The 24,480-nt window shown below is 52.8% G+C and overlaps 1 long non-coding RNA gene across 2 annotated transcripts in view; it reads left to right on the top strand.

Moving 5' to 3' along the window:
* Positions 1-203: 203 nt before the first annotated feature.
* LOC131478511 (uncharacterized) overlaps positions 204-24,480 on the top strand; it is a 146,630-nt gene continuing 122,353 nt past the window's right edge. For both annotated transcript variants that reach the window (XR_009244517.1, XR_009244518.1), the window contains exons 1-2: positions 204-264; positions 1,238-1,350. This is a non-coding gene — a long non-coding RNA (uncharacterized LOC131478511). The remainder of the gene's footprint in view (positions 265-1,237; positions 1,351-24,480) is intronic.

Consider the following 24,480-nt stretch of genomic DNA (forward strand, 5'->3'; position numbering starts at 1 on the left):
AACTGGTTCCCGTATGGGATGCTAACACCGCAGGCAGAGGCTTGACTTGCTGTGCCACAGCACCACCACTGTCCCCATGGCACTCTGACAACACACTTATTTTTTAGAGGTAAAGAGAGTGTGTGCTCAAATAATGATGACAAAGTATAGCATAGTAAGTACATAAAAAGTCTCAGAATCATTTGCTCTCATTGGCAGGTGCTGATGAGTGAATGTGATAGCAACTGTGTGAGTGGCACCTGGAGATGGCTGACAGTGTGGTAAGTGTGTTCATACCAGCATCGCCATGAAGTCTGTGCTGCTTGGTGACACTGGGAGGGCCATGACATCACCAGGCAATAGGCATTTTCAGCTCCATTTTTGTCTTCTGGGGCTGCCCATCACACGCACGATGTTTTGTTGACCCAAGGGTGTTACTTGTCTCTCGGTGGGAAGCGACTTGTGTGTCCAGATGGAGCACTCAGCAGGTGTACCCGGTACCTGGGGCCCAGCTGAGGCGCCTGTAGTCCAGCCCCCTTCCCCTCCCTCCAGAGCTACCTGTTCAGTGTGTGTTACTGGGAGGTGTTGGGGAAGAGAGAATGGTGGAGGGTGGTGGAAAGCCCCATGAATAATTTTAAGCTGATATTAAAATGACAGGATCAGCCCAGCTTTTTCTGAAAGATCATTTCTCGCAGGTGGACAGTAGCCATGCGGGGCAGCCCTGGCAGCCTGGCCTTGCATGCAGTGCTCCACCAAGCTCCCTTCTCAGTCCCTCATTAAGCTGCACGCACGGCTTCTGTGCTGGCTGTGGGGATACAGGCAGGCGGGCGGCAGAGGATTGGGAAGGCAGCATCCCGGGCCTCCTGGGGACCGGCTGGGAGGCTGTTCATCTCTTGGTTTCAGACAGAGGGAGGGCTACACACACAAACACACACACACAAACACACGTCTCACTCCTCAGCTGCCAGCCTATACATTATTAACCCAAATGAACATCTTCCACGGACATGGGGTGGGTGGTGGTGGGGGGAGTGTGGTGCCTGGAGGTGGTTGCAAAGCCTCATGGGATACAGGGTGAGGAGGGTGCAAGATCATCACTGGATAGGGTCACAGGACTCCTCTTCCAATTCTCTGGACTTTGTGTGCAAGTTTAAGATTTTCCATCATCACAAGTTTGGAAACGCATCATCCTCTTCCTCCTGTTAATTTGGTTTCCTCTTCCTCCATGTTCCCTTGCAATAGGTTTTTTTTAAAAAAGCAAGCAAGCAAGCAGCCATCATGCTGGGCACACTGCATCGCAGTAATGTAACAGCAATATCTTTGGCCACCATGTAAGGATAACAGCAAGATTATTTGCAGCTCACACAAGAGGTGCAAGCAGTAATCTTGTTTTTCAACTTATTGTAGTGCCTTAATGGTTGTATATTTTATCCTGAAGCATGGAAAATGAATATTGAAAGTATACACTCCAACACAAAAGCTGTGATTTTTAACATTCAACTTCATGTAGAGTACGAAGGGTCTACTTTCATAAGGCAAGGAGGGAGAATCAACAGTGGGCTATTGGTGGGATTGAAAGAATAGACCCCCAAGCACTGGCATCCAGTTGAGACGACCTGGGGCTCCTAAGACTCAGAGTTAGAGGTTGTGGGGGCAGAGAGTGGCACCAGCATTTCCGCCAAGACCCCCAAGTGGCCTCAGTGACGTCATCTCAGTGTCAGTTCCAACTTGGCTGCCATTTCCAAGATGGCTGCCAGCTAGGGCACAGCCAGGCCTGGAGTCCTGAGGCAGAGATGTGTCTATGAGGCTAGTGAAGTGTTTCTCTCTCTAAAGGACAGATCTCAGAGGCCTATGTCCATGTGTGTGCTCCTAGGGGCTGAAGTAGACGGATGCAATTGAGGCTCTGGCCCTGAAGTTGGTTACACTGGGCCTGTGAGTTCCAGGAAACAGAACATCTTAGGTATGAGGGTTGGGACAGGAGTGTTGAGGCCACAACTGCTGGGGGATGGCTGTGAGGGGGCAGGGCTGTGACTCCTGTTTCTCAAGTGACACCAGGAGTGCGAGCAGAGCTTGGAAGCAAGGGGCTGGGGGCATGGTGGTGGGAAGGGAAGAGATGTTCTGGAATATCCTGAGTACTTTGCACTGTGGGCTTAGGGGCGTGGCACTCCAGGTGCATGCCTCAGCGGGGAGGCTTCTGGTGTGTGCTGGCATATCCCAAGGTCCTTGAATGCCTTGACCGAGACCTGGCAAAGGCCCATGGTCATCCTTGGCCCTGGCTCTGCCCCGCCTGCTCTCAGCAAAACCATTTGTTTCTGAGTACCTCTGGCCCAGCTGGGCCTCCCACAGGAAGGCTGCTGGCTGCTGTAGCTAGCTTGCCAGGCCTCAGATCCCTCCTCTTCCCTTCTCCTCCTGACCCCACTGCATCACTGAGTCACAGCGTGGTTTCCCAATTCTCTGAGCCAAGGGCTCACATCCCTCCTTGGCTGTCCAAGGCTTTCCCTGGGCCGGGCCCCTCTCCCTGTCCACCTCAGGCAGCACTCCAGCCAGCCTTAACTCACCGTTCTTCGCCGCCTGGAACACAGCAGGCATACAGCTCCCATTTACGGCTGTTCCTTCTGCTAAACATACTGCAGCCCGCCATTCTCCCCGGGGTTCGCTTCCCCACCTGTTTACATCTCCATTGAAACTATTCCCAAGCATCATTATATAATTTGTTTACTTTCATCAGAGAGGTGGATTTTTATAGAGAAGAGACGGAAAGATCTTCCATCTGTTGGTTCCCTCCCCAAATGGCTGCAGTGGCCTGAGCTGAGCTGACCCGAGGCCAAGAGCCAGGAGCTTCTTCTGGGTCTCTCCCATGCGGGTGCAGGGTCCCAATGGTTTGGGCCATCCTCAACTGCCTTCCCAGGCTGCAAGCATGGAGCTGGATGGAAAGCGGAGGATGCAGGCACGAGCCAATGCCCATAAGGGATGTCGGTGCTTGAAGGTGCAGGATTAGCCAATTGAGCCATCACAATGGGCTCCAAAGCGGCCTTCCCAAGATGCCATCCAGCTGCTTCATTAGGTCTCGGCCGGTTGCCTATGGCCCTTTATTGGAACAGAAGTTCCAAGCGGGCAGGGACTTTCCATGCATGACTGCATTCCAGGGAGTGTAGAAACAGTCCTGGCCACCCAGGGTCACTCAATAAGCTCTTGGTGAATGAGTAAGTGAGTGAATGACTGAGTGAGTAAGTGAATGAATGGACATGTTCACTCTTGCACTCATGGGCCCTGGGTCTTTGCGTCTTTGCTGGGACTCCTTTCTGCAAGTTCAGATCTGCACATGCCTTTCCTTGTCAGACTCTTGTGAGAGCTGCCCCTCAGGGCCCGCTGCCCCTACACCTTGGGAGCCCTTGGGTTTGGCCCCTCCCTCTCTGTGGAGCTCCCCATTCCGCCTTGTACAGCACCCACCCCTCAATGGCTGATGTGCCCCTGGCTCTTTTCTGGTGCTCCCGCAGGTACCCCTGGTATATATCCCCCCTCTACTCTGCCCCCCCGCCCCCGCTTGCCGGTGTATGCTGGCTGTGGCTCAGGGCTGGAGGGCTGGCCTGGAGGGCCTTGTCTGTAGCTGTCTCTCTGCTGTCTCTTGCTGTGTTCTCCCTTTAGAGGTCTCTGCCAATCTCCTGAATCCAAAATCAATAAGGAAAAGCCCGACAGCCAAGTGTGTGGATTAAAGAAGAATGGGGGTTGCGGGGCTTGAGGGGTGGGAAGCAGGGGGCGGTGAGAAAAATGATAAGAAAGCAAACAAGCATGAAGATGAGCCTGGCTCATCAACTGGTGACCTGTGCCACTTCAGCCCTGCTGACAGCCTGGCCACACCCCTGGCACTCAAGCTGGCAGTCAGCCTGGGCTTTGGTGCTTCTTCCCCTCCGTGGGCACAGCCCTGCCCCGTTGCCTGCTCTGGACTGGGGCCAGTTCCTGGGGCTAGTCAGGCCACCACAGGCTTTCCTCCCCGTTGCTGGGAGTTTATGAAAACTCGCAGAGAAACTTCTGGGTCTTCTGTTCCCAGAGGGCTGAAGGCTCTGCCAGGAGCGGGGAAACCACTCTCGCTATTGACAACAGGCTTGGAGGCCGCGGGAGCTGAGCAACCCAGCAGGGACCTATGGCATTGGTGGCTCTGGGGTTAGCAGTGGCGGCTAGAGGCTTATGAAAAACAGGGTGCGGGAACAGAGGAGACACAGCGGGGAGAGTGAGATGCTGCCCATAGGCCGAAAGTGAGGAGAAGCATCCCACCAATGTCTCCCATTGGTTGCACCTTGAGCGAAGCCACTTGCAAGGGATCCTGGGAAGTGTAGTCCTCCCCCGCCACCTTTCTCAAGCCCCGCCAGAGTCGGACAGGGAATGGATGTGACAGCAAACAGACTATAGATGGATACACACGCCTTGCGGACCACCTTGTGCAGCTGCTGGCTGTCTGCTAAAGCAACAGCCGAGTCCTCAGTGCGACCTCGTCCCTGAGCTGGGGCCTGTTGCTGTTTGCTTGGCTAGCTATCCCCGCCCCCGCCCTGGAGATAGATGTTGCAGGGACTTCTGCTTGTGGCATTCACCCACCTGGATACCCTTTCTCACTCAGCATCCTCTGTCCAGGGTGCTTTTCCTTCCAGCCACACTTGTGCTATCTCACCAGACTTCAATGCCCGGGTGAAATGCCACCGCCTTCACGAAGCCTTCCTGGTCATCCCCCTCCATCCTCGGCCTCCCCCAACCATCAGCATCACCACCACCACGCGTGTGCCCCGCCCCATTCTTTTCTTCCTTCCCGCACTTCCTGCTTTCCTGCCTCGTTTCTCCCTGTAGCTCCGTTATTAATGGGCTTGTCTCGGCTTCCCCATTAGACTGCAGCCTTCCTGAAAAGCTTGTTCAAAATGAAGCTTCCGCAGCAGCCTGTGCTGACAAGGGCTCACCGCACTTTAGTTTAATGAATGAACAAATAAGTCGCAAGCAACACATCAAGCACGTGGCAATGCCCTGTCACTGTAGGTGAATTAATTTGGGCTTTGGCAATCCCTGCCTTGGGGGGAGGGGTGGCGTGTGTGTGTGTGTGTGTGTGTGTGTGTTTGAGAGAGAGAGAGAGAGAGAGAGAGAGACAGACAGACAGACAGACAGACAAGGCCCAGGCAGAAGCAAGGTGCGGAATCATTCAGGGCGGGGAGCAGATGGCCACACTCCGCCTCTTATTGTTCCAGGTTTTTTTTTTTTCTCTCTCTCTTGGAGGGAAAAGAATCCGCCCATGTTTTCATGTTGTTTTCATTGAAATACACCCACAGGCTGTGGGCGAAGCCACTGGCAGGGTGCAGGCAAGGGGGGAAGGTGGCCTGGTCGTTTCTTCCCTGTGGTTGCAGGAGACAGCAGCTAAGCCCCTCCCCCCTCCCGGCAGGCAGCACTTGTCACAGGCTCACCTGTTCCAATGCAGCAGGTCCCCAGAGAGCTGCAGGTGTGCTGCTGAGAGGAGGTGGAGGTGTGAGGCCCAGGTGTGAAGTGAGGGTCCACTGGAAGGAGGAGACGTTTGGGTTCCCCCAAGCCGCAAGCTTAAGCGACCTGAGCTAAGTCACACAGCCCTTCTTTAGCAGTTGCTAGGAGGTTCGAACCTCATTTGGCTGCCTCCACATTCAGTGGACTTAGGGCGGCTGCCTGCCACAAGCCTTTCCGCGCTTTGTGGGTCCCTGCAGCACGCTGGGGACACGTGGCTCCCACTGAATTCCCACTTGAACCTGTCCTCCCCTGCCCTGCCCCGCCCTGCCACCCTCCCCCCCTCCGTTTGGGGGGGCGGGCCCTGTTTGGCTGATTCTGTCCTGTGCTGTTTATAAAGCTGTGTCAACTTGGGGTGTGGACGGGAGTGACCTGTGCTGTCTAAACAAACTGTGAGCTTCTGGCAGCCTGCCCGCCCATCCACCCGAAGGTCTGCCTGGGAGTGTGTGACATCTCCAGCCTGCGGGAGTCACCCGGTTAGAACCTTTGGGCGTCACTCCTTGTGAGAGCCCTGCACTGTGAACACAGGTCCTAGCTCTCTTGGGCACTACATGGAGCCAAGGCTGGTTAGTTTCTGACATGTGACATGCCCATGGCTCATCGGGGGCTGCATGTTGCCTCCCAAACTCCCCGAAACCCACTCCCCAGTCCTGCCTGCCTGCCCTGTGGCCCTCCCTCCCTGCTCTTCTCTCTTTCTCCTTCATTTTCTCTTAATCCCCGGGACCTGTAAGGAGGTGGTGGGAAGGGGGTTGGGGGAATCCCAGGCGATTTTCCATACCAGAAACCACAAGGAATTGGCATATTGGAGCAAAATGAAGGCCTGCTTATTTCTTTCCAAGGCTCTGGCCCCAAATAATACAACTTTGGTTTTTCACCCTGAGCTGTTGTTTGAATGAGCCGGCTTAAGTCTGTCATTTTCAACAGCTTTTCAAATGACACAGAAATGATACTATTTTTAGGTCAAACGCCTGGTAGAAGTTGGCATTTTAAGGTTGGGCTATGTGTGAAAACATCCACAGGCAAACACGTGAGTTCTCTGTTTTTCCCAAACAATAAATAAGAGGTGCCTCCTTCGTGGAGTCTCGTGCGTGGTCTTGCTCCTCTCAGGCTGGCACCTGCAGGGTTTATTGGTGGCATTTGTTCGGCGACATACCCAACTGTGGCGATGTCACCTGCAGGCTGCCCTTTGGCGACGTGGCGGCCCCAAACAAGAGCAAGTCGTTATTACCAGACCTGGCTTTTGTTTCCTTGCTCCTGCGTTTTTTGCCCTGCGCACGCGGGCTCGCTATATATAAAGGCATAACCATTCAGAGTCACACGTGTCCTATGAAAGGCACTGCTGGGACATGAAAGATTTTTTAACCTCTTCCTCTCTTCTCGGGCCTTGATGGCAGCCGCGAGCGCTCAGTCCCGCAGTGCCAGAAGTTTCCTTCTGGGCTGCTGTGGGGTTGGCGAGGGGGGAGTGGAGGAGGAAGTAGGTACGTGTGTGTGTTATCAAGTGATACCTCCAACCCACTGCCCTCGCTGGTCTCTTCTCGCCTCAGTTCGGAGCGACTGGTGGTTCGCACGGGTGGGGGTAGGGGCGGCAATAGGTGAAGCTCGCTGTTCTGGGAGTTTTGCGTGGGACGCTGTACTGCGCCGTCGTGCTGGGCAGGTGCCGGGCACTTTAAGTGTTTGTCCGCGCCACCCGCCGCCGTTTATATTGAAGCAAGCACAGGGCCCGCCTGAAGGAATGCAGATGGCCGTGAATGTCACTGCCAAACAGGGAAATGCCAGCTTGCTGAAAGTGCCACTGCTAGCTCTAACTTCGGACCTTCAGTTAAGCCCTTCCCAGATGCCTGATCCAGGAGCCTGCTCCAGTCCTTCAGGGAGAACTTTTTTTGGTGTTTTTGTTTGTTTGTTTGTTTGAGAAGCCTGGTCAGAAAGCATGCGCAGATCCTGGTGCAATAAAGTGTTCCAGTGTGAGCCCTATGAGTGGGGCTGGTCCGCTTTTCACTCGCTGTGTGACTTCAGCTGAGTTCCTCACCTCTCTGAGGCGGTTTCTTGCTCTGTGAGAAATCGCCATCAGCTGCTACCTGAAAGGGGGATGTGTGAGGATAGGACAAGATGAGCATTGGAGCCCCTGGCCCCAGAAACAGCTCGATAGTGAAAGTGTTAAGCAATGTAGAAATGAAGTTAGTTGCCTAACCCAACTCTGTTCGCATGGGGAAGCTCAAAACTGACCCCAGGGTTTGGCGGAAGGCTTCTGTGCTCCTGGCCAGCTTGTTTCCCACCCCTGGGCCTGTGCTTGGGAACACCCTCCCTCCCCCCCCCCCCCCCCCCCGCGACCCTGAGTCTCTCTTGGGAGCTGATATTTGCAAGGGGCTGCCCCTGCAGGGACACCTGTGTGGGTTAAACAGCCTTTATCCTGAGAGCACAGCTGTGCTGGCTAGCAGCAGGACGGGTGTTGTGGCACAGTGAGTTAAGCTGCCACTTGCGTTGACAGCATTCTATGTGAGTACCAGTTCGAATCCTGGCTGTTCCACTGCTGATTCAGCTTCCTACTAATGTGCGCGGGAAAGCAGCAGAAGGTGGTCTGAGTGTTTGGGCCCTTGCACCCACCAGAGAGACCTAGATGGAGTTCTAGGCTCCTGAGTTCAGTATGGCAAAGCCCCAGCTTGTTGCAGTTACTTGGGGGAGTAAATCAATGCATGGAAGATATTCTCTCTCTCTGTTTTTTAATATTTATTTTTTATTGGAAAGCAGATATAGAGAGAGGAGGAAAGAGAGAGGAAGATCTTCCGTCCGATGGTTCAATCCCCAGGTGGCCGTAATGGCCAGAGTTGAGCTGATCCAAACCCAGGAGCCTCTTCCAGGTCTCCCACGCTGGTGCAGGGTCCCAAGGTTTTGGGCCATCCTCAACTGCTTTCCCAGGCCACAAGCAGGGAGCTGGATGGGAAGTGGAGCTGCCAGGATTAAAACCGGTGCCCATATGGGATCCTGACACGTTCAAGACGAAGACTTTAACCGCTACACTATCACACCGGGCCCAGAAGATATTCTCTTTTTCCCTCTCTGTTATTTTGCCTTTCAAATAAATAAATCTAATGATGATAATAATAGTAATGATGATAAAAGGAGACCGTATTGTTATGATGTGCCTATGATGGCCAAGGCCCAGTAATCACCTCTGTGGTTCAACCTGTACCTGCAACCTTCCTGCTCCCCTTTGGTTCTTCTGTGTGACCTGCATGGCCACTTTTCATGCAAGGTGCTATGCTTCTGGACCTAACTTTCTTTTTCTTTTTTCTTTCTTTCTTTCGTTTTTTTAAAACCACAGTTTATATATATATAGGGAGAGTTCTTACATCTGCTGGTTCACTTCCTAAATGCGTGCACAAGGGCCTGAATGAAGCCCATCTGAAGCCAGGAGCCAGCAGCTTCTTCTAGGTCTCCCACGCGGGTGCAGGTCCCGAGCAGTTGGACCATCCTCCACTTCTTTCGTAGGCCACGAGCAGGGAGCTGGATGGGAAGCAGAGCAGCCAGAACACAAACTGATGCTCATATGGGATGCCAGTACTGTAGATGGAAGCTTATCCTACTATACCATGGCACTAGTGCCATGAGACTTTCTTGGCTCCTGAGAGCTGAGACAGGTGAGAGAGGGATCAGGGAGCCCAGCTGCACAATCACATGGCGGGGAGGCAAGTGCTGGGGTGCACCTGCTGTGCTTCATGGGCTCGCTCTGTGTGTTCTTGGATGCTCTTCCCCTGGGGAGGGAAGCCGGCGGCCTAGTGGTGAGCCCCCACATACTGGTCACAGCCTTCTGGTGCAGCCCCATGAGGGAGCTATCCTGGAAGCAAATCCTCCAGCCACAGTCCAGCCTCGGGTGAGTACAGCCCCAGCCACAGGTTTCATGGAAACCTCATGAGAGACCCTGCGTTGCCGGAAGCCCCAGTTATCTGGCCCATAGAAACCAGCTGGGGCCAGGGCCAGGGCAGGCCGGGGGCGGGATCAGAAGCAGCTTAGATTCCAGTAGCAGAAATGTGAGATGAGGTGTTAGGGGCCAATGGCCAGCCCTCTCCTTGTTCTGCAACATGCCTGCCCTTTCTTCCTAGCCTGTGACAACGTGGGAAGTGGGAGCAAGAAGAGGCTTGGTTTGGTGACAGGGCAGTGTCTCCCATTCATTTGTTCCCCAAGAAGTTGTCAATCACAGTGGCCCAAGCTCCCCTGTGGCTGTAGGGATGGAGCAGGTGTCTGCAACTTGGCTAATCGGAGGGCTTCTTTCCCTTATCACAGTGATTGGTTATGGGAAGGGCACGTGACCGCACCGGAGCCAATCCACATCTCCCTCAGAGGGTCCCTGTTGAGAGCCTCTCTGGGCTAGCTAAGCCAGAGGGCTGTGAGTCTGGTGTTCGCCAGTGTGGCGGGCCTGCCTGTCTACGCAGTGACATTGAGCCAGGTCCTGCAAAGAAATTGTGCTCTGGAGCCACTTGACTCCATGCATCTAGCCATAGCTGAAGTCATTCTTCTCCTTGGACTCCCTGATTACCAGCATGAGAAATGCTTCAGCTGTCCCCTTTTGGCCTGGGCTCAGCTCCTTTGCCATGGGCTAGTGTGGTGGGCGAGGCAGTGGCCAAACTCTGGAGTTGTTTGGGGCAGTTTGCTGTGGTGAATAAACAGAGCGGGTGCTGATACTGCTGTCTCCTTCCAGGCCAGGCGCCTCCTGCTTGCCTGGCTCTGAGTACTGCCTGGCTTCAGGACCACGTTTAACTTGCACAAGGTGCAAGGGCAGCGGGGAGAAGGAGGCGATCCTGAAACGCTGGAAGCAGCCTCTTCCTGGGAGCGATGGAGGCAGCTGACCATGTGCCCCCCGCTCCATTGGCCCCACTGTACACCGTCCCTCCAAGCGGTCCTGGCAAGATCAAGCCTGCTGCCTGCGGGGGAAGGCACAGCTTCTTGCCTTTCCTGTATTGTCACCTCCCCCAATTGCTCACATGTGTCTCCTGGGATTGCCTCTCAAATGTACCACCTGAAATTCTATCATAGAGCCTGCTTTCAGGAGGCCTTCAAGGAAATGCTGGATGGCGGGGAGGGGGTCAGTTTTCTGAGATGTGCAGGTCTGGAGACAGCCATGGTGACTAGGAGAAATGACACTGCAATTGTGTGTGTTCCTGTTCCCAGTACTGGACATGTGGGGTACACATGAGGCCTGATCAGCCACAGTGAGACCCCCCACGGGATTGGAGCAGCTGTCTGTCTGTCTGTCTTTCTTTCTCTTTCTTTCTTTCTTTCTTTCTTTCTTTCTTTCTTTCTTTCTTTCTTTCTTCTTTCATTTATGTATTTGAAAGTCAGAATTAGAGACACAGAGAGAGAGAGATCTTCCATTTCATGGTTCACTCCCCAAATGGCTGTAACAGCCAGAGCTGAGCTGATCCGAAGCCAGGACTTTCTTTGAGATCTCTCACTTGGGTGCAGGGGCCCATGGACTTGGGCCATAGCTAGGAGATGGATCAGAAGCGAAGTAGCTGGGACTTGAACTGGTGCCCATATGGGATGCTGGCATTGAAGGCAGTAGTTTTACTTGCTATGCCCCAATGCTAGCCTGTAGCTGTTATTTTTTAAAGTTTTATTTATTTTTAAATAGTTGAGGGGACTGCAAAAAAAAAAAAAAAATTGAAAGGTAGATCAAAAGAGAGGAGAGGGTGGCCAGACCAAAGTTAGGAACCTGGAGCTCCATCTTAGCTTGAACCATGTTGCCTGTTGCCTGCCCAGGTGCACACTGGCAGAAACCCTGATCGGAGGTGGATGTGGGACTTGACTGCTGGTGCTCAACCCAAGTGGTGCCTTCCTGTGCTGTGCCATGCCGTTCATCCCATACCAGCCATTTTGAAGCACAAGTTGGTGGGGGCAAATGGGGCTGGAGCATTTGGGCAATTTGGGGTTGCTTCCGGTTGGTATTTGGTAGGGTGCTTGCATTTTCCCATGCATCCAGATTCTAGAAACTTCTTTGGCCATCCAGGAGCCAGGAGCAGTTCAGATTCCACTTGGTTTCCAGTCTTGGGCTTGTTTGCCTTCTCTTGGCCTTTGTTATCGCTCTTTGCTTTTCGCTGCTTCTGTTTGTTTACGTTCCAACTTGGCCTGTGTCGCCAGGCGGCTGGGGAGGGGGTGACTGGGAGGGAGACAGGCTTGGTCCTGGCTTCCAACAGAGGCTCATCTGTGGCAGCAGGGGTGGGGGTGGGGATACTGGACCATTGGGTCAGTCAAGCTCTGCCCCCCCCACCAGGCTGGCTGGTCCCCTGCTGTGCTTCCTGGTCACTTCCGCAGTGGCATCTGGAGCACAGACATGGCCCTCCCTAATTGCATTTCAGCCAAGGAGCACTCTGCTAATAGAGGGACCGCTGGAGAGGGCTTGCCAGGGCTCAGCTCAGCAGCTGTGGCTTCTGTGCAGGACTTGAGCAAAGAGAAAAGAAAGAAGGTTCATTGTGGATGGCTATAGTCACTTTCCTCAACCTGGGTGACTCCCCCGACCCCCATTCTGTTTCTCAGGGGGGGTGTGAAGTAGACCCAGGGCATCTCATGTGTGAAGTGGACATAATTACCACCTTCCAGAATAAGATAGAACACACGTCCATCCTTCCAGAAGGTTCCCCAGAGTCCTTCCCAGTTGGCCTGGCCAGCCAACAGAGGCAAGCACGTTTTGGCCCCATCCCTTTTCTTCTGCATCCACCCTCTGCCGCCAGCCAGCTTTGTGACCCCGAGGGCCAGCCACGCTGTTTGCATGAAGGGCTGTTGCTCACGTGCCCTGGGGGCACCTGTCTTCCCACCTTCAGGAGCCCTGTGGGCCAAAGTCTGGCTCAGGCATCCACCTGCTTGGACTGGAAACTTGCCAACTTCTTCGGCTGCAGGGAGAGTGGAGTAGCCCCCGAGGTGGGCTGCAGCTTGGAAATCATAAATGATGATATGGCACTGGAAGACTGGTGACTCTCCCATCCTCATGGCAGTCCTTCCAGCTCTTCCTGCATTTGGGTGATGGCCCCAGACTGCTGCCCTGTGACACGGTGACACCCTTCCCCTCCTGTGATTCATTGGCTCACAGCCACCAGCCAAGCTCCAGGGCTTCCTCCTTGCTAGCCACTCCCCTGCTCACCAACCTGCTGTGACTCCACATTCCCCCCTCCAGACATTTAATTAAGAAGCTTCACAGATTGCTAGAGCCGCCCCCCTCCCTTCCCCTCTGCCATTGTTCCTGGGTGGATGTCGCCTCCGACTTTGAGCAGCTGGGACTCTGAGCCGGGATTGTGCCTGCCAGTGTGACCTAGTTGTCTGTCCGTGCCTGTCACTCTACTGTCGGAGGATATTGCTGTCTGCTCCGACTGTGTATAATCTCAGTTCCCAGGACACTTTCTGAACCAAGAGGCCTGCTCTAGGCCCAGCCATTGTGACTGGGTTCCAGCCTCCGAGATGGCCTGAAGGGAAAGAGGACTTGCTCCTTTCCTTTAGAGTTAGTAATAATGATAATGGTGATAGTAGCAGCAAGCTGTCTGAATCATTTCCCCTGTGCCTGTCACTGTTTTCACACAGCCTTATGAGGAATGAGGAAAGGGCAGCACAGAGAAGTTAACCAACTTGTGTGCAAGATCGCACAGTTCAGAAGTGGCTGAGGCAAGGTTTGAGTTCCGGCAGTTTCAGGCAAGTGTCTGGGCTCCTAAAGTTTCTGTTGTGCTTTTTGCTGCCTCGTCATAGTTCATACTCCTCCCTCCTCTTCCAACCCATTGGCCAGCATGTTGGCATGTGGCTGTACCTACCTGCAAGGGAGGCTGGGAGATAGAGTATTCTTTCTTTTTCAGGAGGTCATGCACATAATCAACTTTGCAAGTTTGATTCCTTGGGAAGAGGGGAGAACAGATCTAACACAGGGAGTAATTGCCTGTCTTCGCATTGCCCAGCTAACTGTGACTTGTCACCTCCGCACTCAAGTCTCTAATTCTCACAGAGGGTGTCACGTGGACCCTGAGTGGGGAGTGGCCTCCTGGTCTTGCTGTTGACGTTGAATCCAGAATAATTGTGGTGATTCTGCAAATGACCCAAAATAGGAAGTCATGTGGTGTCATGTCTTTTTTGAAGATTTATTTAACAGAGAGGAAGAAGAGAGAGATTTTGCATTGGCTGGTTTACTTTGAATAGGTCCAAACTGCCAGGGCTGTGTAGGCCAGAACTATGAACCTGGAACTCCGTCCAGGTTTCCCATGTGAGTGGCAGGTACGTGCACTTGGGCCATCTTCCACTGCATTCCCAGGCGCGTTAGCAGGAAACCAGATCAGAAGTGGAGCAGCCGGGACTCAACCTGAGCCAATACAGGATACTAGCAATGCAGGAAGTGACTTAACCACTGTGTCACGCCTCCAGTGGTGTCACTTCTGCCACTTCCTATTGGTTATAAGCCACTCACAAGCACAAACAGATTCAAGGGTGAGGAGACATGGATCCCATAACTCCAGAGAAGGAAGGCCAAAGTCACCTGGCAGAGGAGCCTGCTGGGAACAACCCTGTGTCACTCCTGACCGGGGTGCTTTGTTCTCAGGCTCCTTGCCACATGGGTCTTGAGAGCCCAATGCTTTTCTTCTTTAGCTGCTTTGCACATGCTGTCGCTTTAACTTATGCTCTTGGCTTCATTGTCATAGTCACCCTCAGTCTGAAGCAGGGCCATTAGCTCCTGTTGTAGTACTTGTCGCAGTGTCTCCTGATAAGTATTCAGTTAGGTGAGTTGCTTAGTCTCCCCAGCGTAAGCTCCCCAGGCATGGGGACCAAGGCTGTTCACGGTGCTGGTTCTAGAGTGTAGGACTCTGACAGATAGCAAAGAAACCTTTACAATGCTCTAGAATTCTCAAACCGGCCTCGGGGAGGCACCGCTGACGGATCAAGAGCAGCTATGCAGGGATCTCCATTGTGCCTCTCCCAGGGTGTGGAGCAACTTTGGTTGGGAACAGAGGAGATGGCCACAAGACAGGTGCTGGTCCTGTTTGGCTCCTCCCCTGGGACTTTGTGCTGCCAGTGCATACCCAGGGCTGCCCATTGTGCCCCATGCCTGCTCTCCTGTCTCTCTGGGGTCTCTGCACAGTTCCTTCAGACTTGATCCCTTTGGCCTCTCAACTTGTGCCTGTGCACCTGCTGGCTCTCCTGCTAGGCACATCTTGTCAGGTGCTCCTATCAGGCAACTTCACAATTCTCCTACACCTTCCAATCCTCAGCCTGGGGGTTTCTGCTTTTTCTTCTTCTTCTGTTTTATTTATCTGAAAGTCTAAGAGAAAGAGAAAGAGACAGAAGGAGAAAGAGAGAGAGAGAGAGAGAGAGAGAGAACGAACAGAAAAACGTCTTCTATCCACTGGTTCACTCACCAAATGGCTATGACAGGGCTGAGCCAGGATGAAGCCAGGAGCCAGGAACTCCATCTGGGTCTCCCATGTGGGTGACAGGGGCCCAAGCACTTGGGCCATCTCCTACTGCTTTTTCCAGGTGCATGAGCAGGGAGTTGAATCAGAAGTGGGACAGGTGGGAGTTGAACTGGTGCTCGTATAGGATGGTGACATGACCTTCAAGATGACTCTTAATTGCTCTGCCAAATGCCTTATTCCCGGAAGTTTGTTAAACACCAAGCCTAGGCACATAGCGGCTCCATCAATTTTGCTGGGTAACAGGTCACACTGCCTTGGTGGTGCTCAGCCTTGCCCAAACCTTGGGCACTGTGGTGGAGGTGGCACCTGTGAGAGGGTGCTGTGGGTGGAGGGAGCCGGGCAGCATCTGGAAGCTGAACTACTCACTCCTTGGACTGTTCAGCTGTTCTCTGGCCATGGTAGTAGCAGTCGCGGCAGCCAGGGCCTAGCCTTATTAGACTGCCTCCTTCAGGCCGACCCACGAGGGAGCTCCTCGTGCATGCGTAATTACCTTAAGTTCTTTGATGAGATCTAGACACAGGGGTGGGCCACATTCTTGGAGTCTGGGTTTACCTGTTCTCTTAGTCTGTGGCCAGCCATGCCGAAAAGGGGAGGAGCCTGAGTGTGTGCGTGTGTCCCCTGCCAAGGCTAGTTCTAGCTGTGGGGTCCCTGTACCCCTGAACTACCCTCAGGATGGCCTGAAAACCCAGCGCAGGCCAGAAGGCTAAACTAGTGCCGCTTGTCCAGCTGACATTTGCTTTGTGGGTATGGCTGTGTAGAGGGCGGGGAGTTGGGGGTGGAGGAGGGGCTGCCCCAGGCTGCTGGAAGCCCATGGCTTGGATATCCAGGGACAACACTGCACTTTGTTTTCCCAGGTACTAACTGAACTGGTTGTTTGCTTCACATACACAGCTGGGGGGGGGGGGGGGTGGGGTGTGTGTGTGTGTGTGTGTGTGTGTGTGTGTGTGTGTGTGTGTGTGTGTGTGTAGTCTTTCTTTTTAAAATCACTTAAACAGCTTTTCAAGAAAAACCATTGGTAAACAATGCTAGCGTCAAATTAGGCCATAATCTCATGCTCTTACACAAAAACAAGTACCAGGTGGATTCAAAGGCTTAATGTTACCTAAGACAACACGTGCCTGTGATGACCTTTCCCAGTGTACCATTTAGTAATCATGGGGGTGTGGCCAGCACTGTGTTGCAGTAGGTTTAGCCCCTACTGGCCAACACCTACATTCCATCTTAGAGAGCCAGTTCAAGTCCTGGCTGCTCTCCTTTTGATCTAATTTGCTGCTAAGGCATCTGGGAAGGCAGTGGAGGAGGGGCTCAAGTGTTGAAGTCCGGGAGAGCTGGATGAAGCGCTCGGCTCCAGCCCAGCCTCAGGCGTTGCAGCCACTTGGGGAGTCAACCAGTGGATGGGAGATCTCTCTCGATCTCTCCCTCTCTTGGTCACTCTCTCTCTCTTTTTAAAAGATTTTGTTTATTTTTATTGCAAAGTCAGATATACAGAAAGGAAGAGAGACAGAGAGGAAGATCTTCTGTCCATTGATTCACTTCCCAAGTGGCCACAACGGCCAAAACTGCACCGATCAGAAGCCAGGAGTCAGGAGCTTCTTCTGGATTTCCCACATGGGTGCAGGGTCCCAAGGCTTTGGGCCATCCTCGACTGCTTTCCCAGGTCACAAGCAGGGAGCTGGATGGGAAGTGGGGCTGCTTGCATCAGAACCTGCTCCCGTATGAGATCCTGGCGCATTCAAGGCAAGGTGATGACTTTAGCTACTAGGCTACCGCGCCGGGCCCTACTCTTGCTTTTCATGCAAACCCAAATCATGGGAGTGAGAAGAACCCCTTGTTTCAACTCTCCAGCTGCACAGGTGTGGAGCTGGACTCCTCGGCAAAGAAAGCTATGCCAGTGTGCCACAGGATGCTGGTTTTTACCTGTAAGGTTGGCAGAAGTACCAGAAAGGTGTTTGAGAGGCTGGCTCTGTCATGCCCTGCTGGTGGGACTGGAAGTTCAGGCCTCTTTGGATGGGGGGCAGTTTGACTGTATCAAAGGTGGTCACATGCTTTGGGCCAGCATTTCTCTCTCTTGGTCTCATCCCTTGTAGCTTCCCTCCTGAGCTGAGACAGGGTGGGTCATGACCTCCATGGCTTTTTGTTTGTTTGTTTTAGGATTTATTTATTTTCATTGGAAACTCAGATTTACAGAGAGGAGAGGCAAAACGATCTTCCATCCGCTGATTCACTCCCCAAACGACTGCAGTGGCCGGAGCTGAGCTGATCTGGTTGGAAACCAGAAACTTCCTCCGGGTCTCCCATGTATGTGCAGGGACCTAAGGACTTGGCTCATGCCCTGGTGCTTTGCCAGGCCATTAGCAGGGAGATGCCTCAGAAGTGGAGCAGCCCGGACAGGAACTGGTGCCTGTATGGATGTTAACACTGCAAACTGAGGCTTCATCCACTACACCCTGGTGCCGGCCCTATGGTTGCATTCACTGAGTCTGCTGTCCTGTTCCTGGCAGTGCTCTGGGATGCCACTGTGTGTAAGCTCCTCCACTCCTTTCGCTGCTGCTGAAACATGCACTATTTTAAGGCCACAGTTGACTGACGAGGAAGCTGAGTCCAGTTGTCACTCTGCTTCCATAGGGGTTTGGTAAGCCCTCCCACATTTCCCTTCCCGCCTGCTTTCCCCTGTATGCCAAAATCTGTGGTTTGGGTGCTCAAGTCTCTCAGAGGAACTGGAGTAGAATTTGGGATTTTCTGTCTAGTCAGTGCAAATATTTCAGTATCTGAAAAGAAAAGAAAAGGAAAAAAAAAATCCCAAAGTGAAAGTGCTTCTGGTTACAAGCCTTGTGGATGAGGGCATCTCATCCTGTGCATCTAATCCAGGGCCTGACCAACACAACATGCCGTGGCCGTGCGGTCCCCAGGAAGCCATCGTACAACTGACTGTGAAACCTGGAGAGGCACGCGGAGGGGCAGCTGTGGAAGGGCGGGCGGCGCCCGCAGCAGGTGATCGGCCTACAGCGAGCTGAACTGCCCTGCTCTAGAGGGGCTCTTTTCCTGGACACTTTCTGTCCGGGGATGATCCCATGAGTGAATGTGGAACCCGTGGATACCCAGATGATGGCAAAGCCAGCGATGACTCCTAAATCACACAGCTGGTGAGAGAAGCTGGCACGGAGACCAACCAAAGTCTCCCCCAGCACCATTTCACCTAGGCATGACTGCTGTCACCATCATAGCATGTGCTGGGTTACGTGTCCGTGTGCATGTGCTGGTGTGAGCACACACAGAACAGCCTTTTAACTCCCAAGTCTGACAGATCTTGTGCCCTGACCATCTCCCTCTTCATCCTTCCCTTCTTTCTTGCTTTGGCACTGCCTGGAGCTTTTTATTTGCTTCCTTTGGGGGCATTTTTCCAGAACACATCTGGAGAGTTTCCTGTGCTCAGGTCATGATATTGGACTCTTGAGTAAAATAGCATGTCTCTGTTGGAACAGTCAATCTGGGCCCAACGCAGTGGCCTAGCGGTTAAGTCCTTGCCTTGAATGCGCCAGGATCCCAAATGGCTTCCAGTTCTAATCCCGGCAGTCCCACTTTCCAGCCAGCTCCCTGCTTGTGGCCTGGGAAAGCAGTCGAGGACGGCCCAACGCTTTGGAACCCTGCACCCACGTGGGAGACCTGGAAGCAGCTCCTGACTCCTGGCTTCTGATTGGTGCAGCACCGGCCGTTGCGGCCACTTGGGGAATGAATCATCAGATGGAAGATCTTCCTCTCTGTCTCTCTTCCTCTCTGGATATCTGACCTTGCAATAAAAAAAAAATAAATGTTTAAAAAAAAAAAAGAAAAGAAACAAAGTCAATCTGGAAGACTACCTGGTGGCGGTGTCCTGGAAGGGAAGGGATCTTCAGAAGGAGGACACTTGCTGTGCATGTGGGAGGCAAACAGGTTGCCGGACCCTTGGGACTCAGCCTTGGGGTGATGTGGTCAAAGACCTAGGCTGGCTTCCTAAATGCCCGCAGCAATGGGGCTAGGGTCTGGTCAGGCTCAGTTGGCCCCCACAACAGTTTTTAGTGAAGGGCTGTCTATGGACAATGTAATGGAGATGACACTGTAGATGCAGAAGCCACGAAGTCGTCTGTGCTGTGAGGAGGGCTAGACAGGAGCCCGCAGAGCATTTACTCTCTGGCCGTGTCCTTGGCTCCCCAAGTCTTGTGTGCACCCAGTGCAGCCCTGGCCCACAGCTGTGCACTGCGCATTGTTCAAGAACAAAGGCAGTTCCGTTTTTTTTTTTTTTTTGCAAAAGAAGGAAACAAACTCCGCTGGATTCATCTTGCACAGAAAGGAGGGTTGGCCCTGGCCCCTGAACGGCCGGGGGTGGGGAAGATGTGCAGGGTGGGTGGGTGGTGGCAGAGGGGTGGAGGTGGGCCTTGGCACAGCTTGGCTGTAAGGGAGTGGGGGCAGGGAGGTGCAGGAGGATGTGAACAGTTGGTGATTTATGGCGCCAATAAGCAAAACAGCTCAGTCTTGCGGTTTCCCTTCAAGATGTGCCGGAGCGCAGCCCCCTTTCAGAGCATGCCCCTTGGGTGGCTGGGCCACAGTCACGACCTCTCTGGGTTTTGAGGCACAGCATCTGTGCGTGCCACCAGCCGGTCCTCCCTCAACTGTGGGTCTGAAGGGGCGTGGCGGTGGCACCATCAGGAAGGATCCGGGGACCAGCTGGCTCTGACTTGGACAATCCCAGGCTGGAGAGCAAGAGGGATTCACGTTTCCGGCTTCTCTTCTCTGTGCCTGATCCTGAGCTAAACCCTGGACGCTTCATGTGTGCTCTTCATTTATTTATTTTATTTTATTTTATTTGTAAAGATTTATTTATTTTTCTTTGAAAGGCAGACCTACAGAGAGAAGGAGAGAGAGAGGGAAAGATCTTCCATCCATTGGTTCACTCCCCAAGTGGCCGTAATGACTAGAACTGAGCCAACATGAAGCTAGGAGCTAGAAACTTCTCCTGGGTCTCCCACGTGGGTGCAGGGTCCCAAGGCTTTGGGTCATCCTCTGCTGCTTTCCCAGACCACAAGCAGGGAGCTGGAAGGGAAGTGTAGTAGCCGGGACACGGACCAGCACCCATATGGCATGCCTTTACTTGAAGGTGGGAGATTAGCCAGTTGTCCACGGGTGCTCTTTAAACTTCACAGCTGTACCTGTCATGGCAGAGGTCTTACTGGCTTTTTTTTTCCAGAAGAGGAGAGTGAAGCTGAGAGACCTAAAATTTCTCACACAGAGACCGCAGCTAGCACCTGGCAGAGGCGTGAACTGAACCGGAGTTTGTCCAAATCTGGAGCTTTTGCTTTTCTGGTTTTCAAAGATTCATTTGTTTGAAAGGCAGGGAAAGAGGGAAAGAGAGAGAGAGATATCTTCTATCCACTGGTTCACTTTCCAAGTGCCTGTTAACGATCAGGGTGAGGACACGTTGAAGGCAGGAACTGAGACTTCATCAGCCTCTCCCTCATGAATGCAGGGGTCCAAGCACTTGGCCCGTCCTCCGATACCTTCCCAGGTCCATTAGCGGGCAGGGGGCGGGGGGGGGCAGATTCAAGCACTGAGCAGCCATAATCTCCAACATGGAATACAGGATCCCAGGCAGCTTAACGTTCTGTGCCACAGCGCACACTTCTCAAGTGATTTTAAGAACGAAGGAACTCAAACATACCTCAGTGCCCAGGTGTTGAGTTTGCTGAGAGGCAGGCCCAGGAGCACTCCAGTAGCCCTCCCCCCGACTCCACAGAGTGGACCGAAATTGCCCCCTCAACAGCAGAACAGGTCCTAAGCCTGTGCGGCGTGGGGTCCGCTATGGTTGCTGGATCTTCTGCTAGTGGGCAACCCGACCATCTGCCTTGGAATCTGAAGTTTTTTCTTTCTGAAAGTTTGACTTCACAACTGACTCCATCTGCTCTGTTGGGTTCCAGGGCTTTTCCTGACCGCAGGAGAGATGGAGGAATGGAGGGAGGAAGGGAGGGAGGGAGGGAGGGAAGGGGAGAGAGAGAGAGAGAGAGAGAGAGAGAGAGAGAGAGACTCTGACTGACTGCAATATTGACCTGTAAGCTAGCAGTTGTCAGACCCTGGCTTTCCAGCCACTGACTTTGGCCCTGACCACTTCCAGTTGTCAGAGTCACAGAGAAGCTCACGTTTGGCCAGTTTTGGAGGGAGAGGGTGAAGTGACCAGGCAGGTGATTCTTCTGGGCATGGGTGATCATCCTGCCCCTGTGTCCCACAGCCTCAGTCCCACCCCCACCAACTCTGCAGGCAGGCAGTGAACAGCAAGGTCCTGCTCTCCCCAAAGAGCTCCGGGGCTGGAAAGAGCACCAGCTCAACCCAAGGGAAAGATGAGCCAGCCAAAATGGAAAGCCTCTGTAGAATTCCCCTCCCCTTCACTTCCCTTCTGCCAGTGCCAGTTCAGCAGCTTGAGCCTTCTCCCCATGTGTTTACTGGAACAGCTTCCTGGCAGGCCTGGACCATGACACCTGGCAGGCTGGTTGCCAGACGGGCCAATGCAGTACCCCGGAGTGGCTCCACTGAGGTTGTTGTGTGCAGGTGCTACTGACTGGATATCTTCTTTCTCTGTGCACCTGCTGTTCTTTACATCTGTGCTTTGGTGAGATAGCACTTGGATAATGTGTTACAGGCTTGGTCCCCAAAGTCCTGTGCTAATGGCTAATGGCTTGGAGGTGGTGGGGAATGAGAGGCAGAAACATAATCCAATCATGGTGCCCAAAGGTGGGGCTTCAGGAGGTGGTTAGATTGAATTAGGTTGCCAGGGTGGAGCCCTATGAATAAAGCATGGCGGCTTCAAGGGGAGGGTCCACCTAGATATGAATGACTAATGTGCCCCCATCTCCCTGCCATCTTGATCTTGACCTGCAAACCTCCAAAACAGGGGTCTGAAATGAACCTCTTTTGTTCCTAATAGTTTCTCTCAGATATTTGTTATAGTGTCAAACTGACTAACAGAAGGAGCAGGGGGTCCCACAGCCACTTGCCTTTCCTGGGAGGGCTGTGGACAAGTGGCTGAGCACCCTGTGGTTCAATCTATTCTTCCTCCTGAGTGAGCGTGTGGGAGAGGCTCCTGCCTTCCACGTCATAGTTCAGAGGTAGAATTCTCTCTGGGGCCCGGCCACCAACAGCCACGTAGACCCAGACTCCTATGACAGATTTCTTTGTCATCTGTGGCTGTCAGGTTTGCAGATTCCTTTGCCATCAGGATCCCTCCCTAGTGCTTGGGGAAGCAACACATGCGGGGATGTGACAGACAACTGGTGCCATCAGGCTGGGGCTGCCCATAGCCATGCGGAGGCCCAGCTCCAAGGCTGCTTGGCAGTGCCAATTTTGGTGTCGGATAGAACTGGGAGCAAATCTTGCCTCTGTGAGCAGAAACTGAGTGAATTTCTTGCCGGGCTTGATCTCTGCTGTCCTAATCTGTAAAGCGGGGCCCAGGGAGAGTCCTTTTGGAGTGACCAGAGAGTTCCATTGGATCCTGCTCGCCCAGGGGAGTGATCGCCATAATGTGTTTTGTGTGGCTGTCCTCCGTGACAGATCTTTGCTCTTCCACCTGTTCTACTCCATCATGTCCAGTGACCTCAGGCAGGTTTATCAGGTGGTTGGCTAAACCCTCCCTACCTGGCATCTGACATTGTCAATGTCAGGAGTATTTCCTTTGAAATGCTTCTCATTCCCTTGGGATGAGTTCATCCTAAATGGTTAACATCACCTGCTACTGGCCCAACGTACTTGATACCTCATTTCATCTTTATACCAGCCCCAGTGATGATATTGATGCTAGTCCTATTTTACAGATGAGAAAACTGAGACTTGGGGGCCAGAAGTTTCACACAGCTGTGCTCGGCTATAACTCACTCCAGTGCCTAGTTGTAAAGCCCAGGCCCTAGGCTCCCTTCTGGGATTGTGGAGAGGAAGGCAGTGTGTGAGGAATCCCCTGGCCCTGGGGTCATGATGCACCATGAAGTCAGATCACTCACACCCAGCAAAAGGAGTGGGCACAGGCTGGTGTGGGCACAGAGCTGAGAGCCTTAGGGACCTGCAGGGTCGTGGCATCGGAAGCGTTGGTTAATGTCCCTGTTCTGCTGTGTGAACCCCAAACAGCACAGAATGCTCACAGAGAATATTCTTTCCCATGTGGAGGGACCAGCCCTCCTGTACGGTGTGAACCCTGGCCTGGGAGAAGAGTCTCTGTCTCAGTCTCTCTCTCTCTCTTAAAGAAAAGATCTTATTTATTTGAAAAACAGAGTTAGAGAGAGAAAGAGAGATTTTCTATCTGTTCACTCCACAGATGACTGCAAGTCAGGTCTCGGTCAGGCCAAAGCCAGGAGCCAGGAACTCCATCCAGATCTCCCCATATGGGTGGCAGGGGCCCAAGCACTTGGATTCTTGGATTGTCTTCTGCTGCCTTTCTGGGTGCATTAACAGGGAGCTGGATTGGAAGTAAGTACAGACGGGACTCTGGCGCTTTGAGACAAGAACCCTGGCCACAGAACAGTCTTGTTAATACAGCAGACTACTTTGAGGACATTCATTGGCATCAAAAGCAGTTCCTCTATGCTGCCCCACACTGCCCAAGACAGTTGAAGCACATATGAGGCTAGATATGTAGGGTTACAAAAACACAACCTTTTCAAACAGCATGAGTGGTAGCACGGTGCAGGTGCACAGAATAGCAGGAGTGATGTGTACAGAGTGCAAAGTGAGCCATGCTCCCACCCAACAGCTGTCCCTGTACCAAACCATAGTACCAGGAAGCTACACATACCTAACCTCTATGCAAAGACAGGCCGGGGCATACCATAAACATCCCATAGCATTCTGCACTTCTGCACTTCTGCACTTCTGCTTGGCACGTCACCTCACAGCGCAGTCTGCCTCAGTGACTTGCGACTCTGTTGCCTTCTTTGTGGTGGGTGGCAGCATCTTGATCTATGGTGAGGCCACGCCAGCCTTGGTCTCATTGGCTTCTTATGAATGGACACACGTGCAGGTTGCTTCTGGTGTTCAGCAGCTACGAATACTTCTGCCATGAATATCCCTTTATGTAAAATTTTGCTCACGTGCGCTGTGTCTATACACTCTGAGAAAAGCATGTGCCTGTTCAACACGGAACATCGTTAAGGTAAATCTCTTGTCAAATCCATGCCTACACTTCCATCCAAGAGATGAATCACTAAGGGTGGAATGCCAACCATCCACATCTCCCCAAGCAAAGCCTGCCGCCCACCTTGACTGTGGTCTTGCTGGCTCTCCAGCTTCCAAGCCCCAAGCGGCAGTGAACTGAATCAGTTGGAGGATCCAGGCATTCAAATGCCTCGAGCAAAGGCCGGCAACATTGTATGTGTGTGTGGTGTGGGGTGGGGGCAAGAGTGCCCTGTCTAATCAGTTTTCCCACTGCATTTCATTGGCGGCCAAGAGAGAATTTCATAACTCTTGCTATCTTTACAATATGTCGTTCAAATTTAAAACATGCTAAAAGGGAGAAAATATTTATAGAATTTTTCTCTGGAAGGAAAAAAAA

This window comes from Ochotona princeps, chromosome X (genome assembly GCF_030435755.1).
Source record: "Ochotona princeps isolate mOchPri1 chromosome X, mOchPri1.hap1, whole genome shotgun sequence".
Taxonomy (NCBI): domain Eukaryota; kingdom Metazoa; phylum Chordata; class Mammalia; order Lagomorpha; family Ochotonidae; genus Ochotona; species Ochotona princeps.